This window comes from Nicotiana sylvestris, chromosome 1 (assembly GCF_000393655.2).
Source record: "Nicotiana sylvestris chromosome 1, ASM39365v2, whole genome shotgun sequence".
Lineage (NCBI taxonomy): Eukaryota > Viridiplantae > Streptophyta > Magnoliopsida > Solanales > Solanaceae > Nicotiana > Nicotiana sylvestris.
In genome coordinates this window covers 43,659,793-43,670,942 of record NC_091057.1, presented here as the reverse complement: position 1 = coordinate 43,670,942, position 11,150 = coordinate 43,659,793, and positions in this window count along the sequence as shown.

Sequence of the window (11,150 nt, the reverse complement as noted above, 5' to 3'; positions counted from 1 at the left end):
TTTTGTCCTTTCCATTCACTCGGATTTCTTCCGTTTCATCGATTTTGTCCGGATCCCACCTTTCTTCCGAAAAAAGGGAAGGAGAAGGATAAGGATCTTCTTCAGTGGATCCCTCTTGTTCCTGTTTAGTCCCCTTCATTTCGGAAGCTGTTTCTATTTCTACATCTCTTTCTTCCTCACTTTCCACCCTTTCTTCTGTTTTTGAGGCTTCTTTTAGTTTCTTAGTAAGAATGGGTGAGGGTATTCTGCCTAAATAGTAGACACAAGTAATAAATAAGAGAATACTAAAGATCCGAGCCATAGAATTTCTCAATTCTAACACAAGGTACTTATTAGATCGAATGTACTTATTCGATCTAATAGAATGATGGATAGCCGACTTTATGATGAAAAAGGCAAACAGGACCATAGTGCCGATGATTTTGGCAGAATTTTACCTAGCTCTGATCATTTGTCGAGAAGGGGGAAAGTTCTTTGAAGGGTGCAATATGCTATTACAATTATGGATGGAGGAACACCTTTGCCACCGTCCTGGATACTTGAATTGTGGTATGACTAGCCTCGAGTGCATTGAAAAACATGTAAAGCGAGTAGAGGGTTATGATTTCCTGGATGGTACGGAAGCATGGCATGCTCATTTGAGATCTTTGACTGCAAATAATATCGAATGGACATTTGGGTGGCTCTCGGTCAGTGAAGTAATTTATATGTCAGCTGAGGTATGTTTTCTGCTATTGATGGGTCTTCAGAGTATCCAGCCTTATGCTCCGCATCGAGTTCTACGTCAGTTAGGTCGATACTAGACCATCCCATATGATGAGGATTTGAGTCTACAGGTTATTGAGTTGGAACCAAAAGCGCTTTTCCATAAGAAAAAGTGCGTCGGATTTGGCATCAGTGCAGATTCTTAGAGCCTAGAACTCAAGTACGAGATCTATCCAGAGGCGAGGTGGAGCCTAATTACACTGCTTGGTATGGTAAAAGATCCCGAGTTCATCATGAGCCCGAGAGGCCCGCAAAGAAACCCCATGTACAACAATTTACCGACGGAGCACAGGTGCAATGGGACAGGTTGACCAAAGAAAATGAGTACCGAGCCACCATAAGTAGGCTGTAAAAGCAAGTCATGGACCTTCAGTTTGAGAATGGGTTGCAAGCCGCCACAGATGAAGACGAGAAGAAGAAGTTAACTCAGGAAAATGAAGCCCTCAAAGCTCAAATCCGGAAGATGAAAATAGCTGCTAGAAACCCGGAAAGAAGCCGAGCAGAGGAAAGGCTTATTATAAGCAGTCTGAAAAAGAAAACCCTTGACTGTCAAGATGACCTAGAAAAGTCTGAGGCCAATCTAGCGAAAGTCCGGTCTCAATTGGCGGAAAATGCAAAAGGTCGGACCCAGTTTGTGCAACAAATGAAGAGAAAGTATTAAGGGACAATCACCAACCTGAAAAGAAAAGTAACTACTCTTGAGAATGAGGCAGCCAAGCAGGCTAAAGATTTCAAAGCTGATAGGGAACATTGTTATGATTTGATGGCTCGGATGGAGGAAGAAATGCAACAGTTGCAAAATCAACACCTCCATGACACTCAGGTGTTAGAAGCCCAGAATCAACAGGTCGGGCGTCTGCTTCAGGAAAAGGGTAGAATCTGAGAGCGGGTTAGAGCCATTGCCGACTACATTGTCATGAAATGCCAAGCATGTGAGGATATGACTCGCACCACTTTCTTCGCGATAGTGATGACGTTTGTCCGACAGATAATGAGTGATTTGGAGAGGCTTCAAAGGGATCTTGCATATAGGCCCATGGCGAGACCGAATGATGTCCCGCGGGCCCTAAGAGCATTTGAGGCATTAATGTATTCATGATTTTCATTGGAGTCTGTTATCTGTTTGCGAGTCTGTATTTTCTTTTGTTGGAGTCTGTTAGTTGGTTTTCGAGTTTGTTGTTCTCACCTTTCTGCCAGAGTCTGTTGGTTTTGTTTTGAGTCAGAGTCTGTTAATTTCTTTTTTCGAGTTTGTTAGTTTTATAATTTGGTAGAATGAGTGGTTGTAATCAAAACTGTTTTATTGAAAAATTTGAAATCCCAAAAATGTTTTGTTATTTATTTTCTGCACTTATCTCCAAGAACTACGCTTGGTCTCATTCATGCGGGGTCATGATACGTAGGAAATCTTCATAGGATTTGACCATAACCAAAAGAAAAAAAGAGAGTGATAAAAAAGATGAGGAAAAGAAAAAAAAGAGGAAAAATAAGAGCGAAAAGAAAAGGAAAAGAGAGAAAATAAGAAATCGTGAGAAGGAAACAATGGAAAAACAAGATAGGGAAATAAGAGAATAAAACAAAGGGAAATCAAGCAAAGGAAGGCAAGAATGAAAAAGAAAAAAAAGAAAAAAAGGAGAGAGAAAAAGAGTAGTTTCAAATGGAAATAAGGGAAAGCAGGGATGACGCAAGCAACCGATCAAATGCATAATAGAAACGGTTAATTGCTTAGGTACATTCATTCCCCAAATGAGCGGTTGCCTATCTGTTATGCTTTAATCACTAACAAGTTTGTTGTTGACAATTCAGTACAGAAAGGTGGTTGGTTTGTGGTTCCCGAAGTAGTAACTCCTCTGCACAATATAAAGTCAAAAGGCAATGGCAGACAATAACAGAACTGAGTTAGTTGATACCGAGTCCCGAAAGTAGTTGGTTGAACAGGACAATGGGTTGGCTAAAGAGGTAAAGATGTTGAGAATGGCGGACAATGGCGGACATGTATCAGGCTTGGATGACTGGGAAGGCACCACCCTCGCCACCACCTAGCTTCCTAGATGCCGCCCTTACCTAAGCTCCGGACACAATGCCAGATGATCCTCCATACTCTCCAGATCCACCCGCTTATCTCCAAGCTCATGACGCCCGATATTACCCTCGGAGGTGTCCACAAAGTTCCCTACTCATACAAACAGGGCCCGCGGGATGAATCTCATATTGAAAATGAAAGGTTCATAGGAAGAGAAGGGAAATATGGGATACCCAGGAGGCTGAAAGGCATAGGACAATCCTTGAAGAACAAGCAAGGAAGGGGAGACCAGGGTAGCATGGCTTACAAAGAACTGTCTGTGTCCCCTGACGTTCGCCTGCCCGCGGGATTTAAAGTGCCACAATTTAACTTGTATGATGGGTTTGGAGATCTGGTAGCCCATTTGAGGGATTATTGCAGTGACATGAGAAGTGTTGGCAAGAAAGATGATTTGTTGATGGCGTATTTCAGTGAGATCTTGACTGGGACAGCTTTGGAATGGCATAATCGTCAAGATGTCGGTAAATGGCCTACACTGGGTAACATGGCTCAAGATTTTGTTCGATACTTTCAATACAAATCAGGTGTTACCCCAGACCGCTCCTCCCTATCTAAAATGAAAAAGAAGCCGGAGAAAAGCTTTAGGGAGTTTGGGCTCAGATGGAGGGAGTAAGCTGCTCGAGTCAATACTCCGATTGGTAAAGAAAAAATGGTTGAGCTTTTCCTACAAGCCCAGGGGCCCACCTACTTCAGTCATTTAATCCCAGCCTTGGGAAAGCCTTTCAATGATGTGTTAAAAATAGGGGAGCTAGTAGAAGAGGGAATCAAGTCAGGCAAAATCATGAGTTGTTCGAAAGATATTCAGAACATACCAATAAGCTTGGGTGGAAGAAAGAGAAATAGAAAAGATGATCCGATGGGCCTTCCTGCTCGATATCGTCCCCATGGATATCCTTGTGCACCATATGACCCTCCCCAATGCTACTTCTCTCCACAGAACTCCCAAAGTCATACATCACTTTCCCAGTACCCAGCTCCACAAAATGCCTATCCACCCCCACGAGCCTACCGAAACTCCCCTGGATCAGGTTTCCGGCCCAATCAAGCATTTAAGAATGAGAGGTTGCGGAAGCAAAAACCTTCATTCCATTGGGAGAGTCATATGTCAGTCTGTTCCAGAGGCTAAGGAAATTGGACATGTTGAAGCCGATCCAGATAAAAATGCCAAACCTTCTTCCAAAGAAGTTTGATTCTTCTCAAAGGTGTGCATATTGCTCAGATGCCCCGGGGCATGACATAAAGAAGTGTTGGAATCTGAAGAACGCGATTTAGAAGCTTATTGATGCAGGCGACATTGTCATGCAAAATCCAGATACAGCAGACACTAGCCAAAGTCCGTCACCTGTGCATAATGAGACGCATATGGTGGGTATGATTTATTTTTAAAAGGAATGTGAGAGTTCTTCTGGGATCCTCGGAGGTCCACGCGCTACGAAGCTTTCAGCGCTATCAGAGGTTGATCTTAAGAATGAGCAGGCAAAGGGAACCCAAAAGCAATTTGTTAAGAACAATGTGATAGAGACCTGTGAAGGGTATTGTTGATGCAGAAGTCAGTGGCTAAGATGTTGAGTTTGGTGATTGGAAAGACACTCTTTTCTTGGTTAGCCAGGGAGGAGTTTTGGTGGTTTACTTTGTTGTCATTTCTGTTGTCTCGGTTATTTCAGGGTTGTAATCCGAATATTGTCTTGTGACTCAAACCCTTCTATCCTTTATTTTGCCTAGTTCCTTTAGTCGTAGCAACTCATTTGGTGTTACCTAGTTTTGTTCCAGGGTTGTACCCCAGTTTGTTTTGCTTTTTTTGTTGTTCAAACCCTTTCACCATCTGTCTAATACAATTTTCTGTTATTTCTGGTCATTTTTGTTTAGTTCTCTTGTCCTTTTATAGTCCTTTTCCTGTTGACTCTAGTGACATGACATGCATGCGTAATTCTCAGCCTGGTCTCAAAAGTTAGTTAGTCATGAAGCATTGAAACAATTTTGAAGATGATAGGGGCACTTGAGGGAAATAAGAATAGATTTGGACATTTTGAGATCATTTGAAGCCCAAACAATTTGAAACTAGGGCAGATAGAACATAAAGAAACGCTATTGAAATGCATCATGGCGCATCAGGTTGAAGCCAAAGGCAAGTTTGCCCAAATTGACAGGGGTTGTTCGTGGTAATAAGAGTGAAAGCATTTTCCAATGGTGTTTTAAAATTGACAAATGTAGAAGGCGAATATGTGGATATGGTTATCAAGTCTGGTACAATCAGAGGATGTTACGAATGTTTTTCTTGGTTTGTTTGATTGTGTTGTTTGTACTTGGCATGTTTTGGAGATTGGAATGACGAAGGCATTTTATTCTGCTATATAAACACTTTATCATTTGCTACCCCTTTGAGTCTTATTTATTTTTCTTCATACCCCTCTTTTCGAATTAGTAGCAACGTTTAGAAGCGCAAGCGCAAAATAAAGTAAAGGAAAAAGAGAAAAGAAAAGAATGAAAAGAGATAGAAGAAAAAAAGAAGAAGAAAAGGAAAAAAAAAAGAAAAAGAGAAGAAAAAGAAAAAGACAAAAAAAAAACAAAAAGATAAAGAGGAAGAAAAAGAAAAGAAAAATCACAACAACAAAGTAATTTCTATGACATGAACTACGTTTGACCTGATTCTTTTTAAGGATACGTAGGCAGCCTCACGGTTCGATCCCATCAAAATAAAAATCCAAAAGCCCCCAGGAAAAGAAACTGGGGCAGAAGTTTGTGGTTATGTAAAAGATCTGATTCCAAAAGTTGTAAGTTGGAACCCATTCAAGTTGTTTTGAGCCTTTGTGATACCCTTTATTTCTTACCCTATCCAAAAGTCTACATTACGGTCCAAAGAAAGACCTTCCGATCAGTCTTCGAGAGATGCCGATGCGAGCAAGTAGAGGTGAATCATATCAGGGGCAACATTTCGGTCCAAACGAGGAAAATGAAAACTCAGAGAGTCTTATTGGTGAAAACCCTCAGGGGCCCCGTAAGGCGATGAAAGATGAGAGAAATAAAAAATGAGAGAGTCTTATTAGTGAGGACCTTCACGAGCACCTTGAGGCGACTGTAAGTTGAGAGAAAGAACAAAATGAGAGAGGCTTGATGGTGAAAATCCTTCGGGCACTACAAGTCTAATAGGGATTGTGAATCAGATTGGATAATCAGAGCATTGAAGCCCAGTTTCATGGTTTGGAGGTATAACAGGAGTTGAACATCAGACTTGCTTGACAGAATATCCATAGGTGCATGTCATGGTCATTAGAGTTGGTATCCACATCTGATAGGTTTCTACTTTGTAGTTTTCTTGTTAGGAATCATCTCTTTCCATTGTCCTTTACTCTGTTCCTTTTGTCTTGTTTACTTCCTCTTCCTGAGTCTGTTTGGTTAGAACAAGTGAGAAATGACTTCAAAATTTCCCACCAGCTTTCCAATTGCACAAAACGAGATCTGGCTAGCACATCAAAGTGTCATAAGTCAAGAAAGAACAACAAGTGCACTGAGTTGGTAACGATCAACATGCTTTGGGATCCATGTGAAATGCAAAGGTTTGGTATATATCAATTCATGAACAATGCAACAGATAGAGGGTGTTAGGTGAATGGATCAAAGGTATTTTTGGTGATAAGATTGACAAAGAAAGTGGTTAACCAATGACAAGCAAGGTCGTCCAAGCAGGAATCAAAGTTATCATGGCAAGTGAAGGAGCAATAGACCTCAAGGCCAAGGCCGGTGTTTTAAGTCAGGAAAGAACAACATGCGCACTGAGGGGATGACAATTAACGTGCTTTGGGATTCATGAGAAACACAAAGGTTCAGTACATGTCAATGCAAGAGCACAATGCAACAGATGAATGGTATAGAGTTTGAACGGATCAGAGGTATTTTCCGTGATAAGGGTGACAGGGAAAGTGGTTAGTCAATAAACAAGCAAGGTCTTCGAGTGGAAATCAAAGTGATCATGGGAAGTGAAGGAGCAATCGCCCTCAAAGTCAAGGCCACAAACCAACCACCATATTTTAAAAAACTGACAAAATTTTTCTTTGATTGAAACAGGGGCAGGAAATTTTGTTTGTTTCGGAGAAACCCTCCGTAAGGAAAGGCAAACACCAGATAGGTTTGACCATAAATTCTCATGACCCTCCTGAAAAATGGGACCTAGCTTAAAATTCAAAACAATCATGAGTAGCGAAATCTAGCATAAATGTACCCCAAAGGAATATAAGTTGGTTTCAAAGTTTGCATATTTAAGATAGGATTCAATTAGAAGTCTTCAGGACCCTCCTAAATAATGAGACCTAGCTTTAAGATTTCCATTAGATAACATGATGTAGCGTAAGTTCTGTTGTAGGGTAGTATAGTTCAGCCGTACAATTGTCACTCTTAAGATAAGACTTGATTTTTGATTTTCAGGACCTTCCTGGATAATGGGGTGTAGTTTTAAGACACTCTTAGATAACAAGATTTAGCAGAAGTCACACCTTTAGAAGATATAATTTAGATTTAAAACCATCGTTTAATTAAGAGTTGTCAGGACCCTCCTGGATAATGGGATCAAGATTTTAAATTCTTAGTAATATTTAGTAACATGATTCAGTTTAACACTCATAGATGTGCCCAACTACCAAACTGGTGTAGAAAATTTTCTTTGTTTTGTCTATTTTGTTGAAATCAGGCACCCACCTGGAGAGCACGGGAATACAATTCAAGTTCAGCATCAGGCGCCCACCTGGAGAGCAAAGGAATATAGTTCAAGTTCAGAAATCAGATGCCCACATGGAGAGCACGGGAATACAATTCAAGTTCAGCAATCAGGCGCCCATCTGGAGAGCACGGGAATACAGTTCAAGTTTTGGCAATCAGGCACCCACCTGGAGAGCACGGGAATACAGTTCAAGTTCAACAATCAGGCGCCCACCTAGAGAGCACGGGAATACAGTTTGGCAATCAGACGCCCACCTGGAGAGCACGGGAATACAGTTCAAGTTCAACAATCAGGCGCCCACCTGGAGAGCACGAGAATACAGTTCAAGTTTTGGCAATCAGGTGACAACCTGGAGAGCACGAGAATACAGTTCAAGTTTAGTAATCAGGCGCCCACCTGGAGAGCACGAGAATGCAGTTCAAGTTTTGGCAATCAGGCACCCCCCTGGAGAGCACGGGAATACAGTTCAAGTTCAGCAATCAGGCGCCCACCTGGAGAGCACGGGAATACAGTTCAAGTTCAGCAATCAGGCGCCCACCTGGAGAGCACGGGAATACAGTTCAAGTTTTGGCAATCAGATGCCCACCTGGAGAGAACGGGAATACAATTCAAATTCATCAATCAAGCGCTCACCTGGAAAGCACGGGAATACAGTTCAAGTGCGGCAATCAGGCGCCCCCTAGAGAGCACGGGAATACAGTTCAAGTTCAGCAATCAGGCGCCCACCTGGAGAGCACGGGAATATAGTTCAAGTTTTGGCAATCAGGAGCCCACCTGGAGAATAAAGCAACTCAAAGTGTGCTTTCCACGAGAATACAGTTCAAGTTTTGGCAATCAGGTGACAACCTGGAGAGCACGGGAATACAATTCAAGTTTAGTAATCAGGCGCCCACCTGGAGAGCACGAGAATGCAGTTCAAGTTTTGGCAATCAGACACCTACCTGGAGAGCACGGGAATACAGTTCAAGTTCAGCAATCAGGCGCCCACCTGGAGAGCACGGGAATACAGTTCAAGTTTTGGCAATCAGGTGCCCACCTGGAGAGCACGGGAATACAGTTCAAGTTCATCAATCAGGCGCCCACCTGGAGAGCACGGGAATACAGTTCAAGTGCGGCAATCAGGCGCCCACCTAGAGAGCACGGGAATACAGTTCAAGTTCAGCAATCAGGCGCCCACCTGGAGAGCACAGGAATATAGTTCAAGTTTTGGCAATCAAGAGCCCACTTGGAGAACAAAGCAACTCAAAGTGTTGGTAATCAGGAGCCCACTTGAAGAACAAAGCAGCAATCCAAGCGTTGATAATCAGGAGTCCACCTGAAGAACAAAGCAATTCAAGTTTAGCAATCAGGCGCCCACCTGAAGAAAAGGGAAGCATCTCAGATTACAATTCAAGTCAGCAACAAAAGAAGCTCGCGGCAAGAATGCGAGTCAACAGTCCGAGATGATCAACGGAAGTTAGTCACAACCTAGAATAAAAAAAAGAAAAAGAAAAAGGCATGAAGTGAATCCAAATGCAGAAGTAGAGAAAGATGTAAGCTGCTCAAGACATGGCTGAGGTCACAAGAACTAAATGTCCGGTGTTGATCCGAAAAGCTGAAGAAGAATGAACTAGCACCTGCAGCTAACAAGCGCCAAGGTTTAAATCTAAAGTCTGCATGAAGAACCATTCAAGACTCAAGATCAAGCTTCAGAATACTTATAGATAGGAATCTTGTAACTCATAGTTGACAGGCTTAGTTAGTCTTTTTCATTTCTTTTGATTTTGATGTAATAACAGGACCGCGGACCGGAACCTCGACGGAATGGCACCTCGATCGGCTCTCCACCTCGGCACTCTATCATTGTTCTCACTTTTGAACTACACTGACCTAATTCCTTTATAGCCAAGATATGTAGGCAACCTCAGAAGCAAGGTTCGATCAAATCTTTCAAAAATGCTTCCCACGGAGTATTCAAACGGGCAAAAATCGCTCGTATCTGCTCACTTTATCTTTGCACGAAAACCCTTCAGGTTTCTGAGCAAAGAGGGGCAGCTGTGAGCACGTGATTTTTGCCCTACATGAAAATAACTCCTAAAAAATAGATCAAATTTTTTTTTTTATCAATTTTAGGAATTTTTCTTTGTTTATTTGCATTTCATGCATTTTTAACATTTTTAAATCATAAAAAAATTCCTAAAAATTGTCATTTTTACATATTTATCTTTTAGTCTTTAAAATTAGCATTTTTCTTTAGTTTTAAGTTAATTATTTATTTTAATGTTAAAATAAATAAAGAATTTTAATCTCTACAAAGATAGATTGATTTAGGATTTTAATTAATTAAAGAAAGAAAAGAAAACAAAAAAGAAAAGGAAATTGAAAAGCTTCGTCTTAAATTCGAAAATGAGCCATGTAATGAGTGAGCCCAAATCTTTCAATACCCATTCTTCACTCAAACTAGCCCATCTCCTTACCCAGCCCAAGAAAAAACAAGACTTGACCCAAATAACCCTCTGACCCCCCCCCCCATTTCCCCACTTATAATTCTAACCTAGACCTATATACACTAAAAGAGGGAGACACTCGATAGATTAGAGGATCCGCCGTTTTACATGCTGAGCTTGGTCATCTTCCTCGAGGAGCAAAAAACGAAGGACCTGGACTTGACTCTTGGATCTTCTTCGATTTCCATATCCAAAATAGGCAGCGGCTGGACATCAAAGGACCAGACTCCATGAGCTTCTTCTTCATGAAGCTCAACCTAAAACCCTAGACCATTCAGCACCCCTTATGGTCTTCTTCCTCATCAAAATAAAACCCTAGGAATTCAGCAACCTCCAATCAGCTGCACACGCACACACGAAGCCAACCCAGGATCTTTGTTAACGAACACCCAAGAACGCACAGAGAACAGCCATGTCTGTCGACCCTAGCTTTTCTTCATCGTTGGAAAAAAACCAACAGATCCCTGAATAACCAAGGCCATGACTTTTGCTGCAGCACCTAGCTTTTGCTTCTATACCTCCTTCCCCTTCTATCTCTTTTGAAGACCATCGACGCCACCAGAGACAGATCCGTCAAGGAACCCGACGGTTGACGGAACCTTGCTTCTTTCCTCCTCTTTCTCTGGTGATTTTGTTATTATCTAAGGCAAAAACTGAACGAGGTCTCTTGAGGTTGTGTTCATATGTCTGTTCGTGAGTTTTGATAATAGGTGAATTGGACTATAATTAGGCCCTAAAGAACCACCTTCTTGTATAGTTTTTGTGGTAAAAAGTGATAACAAAATGCTCTGATTAGTGCTTTGCAGGCTATATACAATAAAAGAAGTCTATGGAGTACTTTTGGGATCAATTATGGAGAAAAAGAGGCCAACCGTACATTTTCCGCTAAGTGCACCACGCGAAGGAAGCAAAAACCAGAACTGGAGATGGACTGCTGCGGTCCCGGTGTAACCGCGGTCGGACCGCGGCAGAAGGCTGTGCGGATTTTGAGAGTCTAGTTGGCCGCAGTCCTAGCGTAACTGCGGTAGGACCGCGATAGGAAGCGAAATATTGAGGGACTGAAGTGCAAAACACGGGATTTTTAGCCCAAAACCCTATATTAAACAAT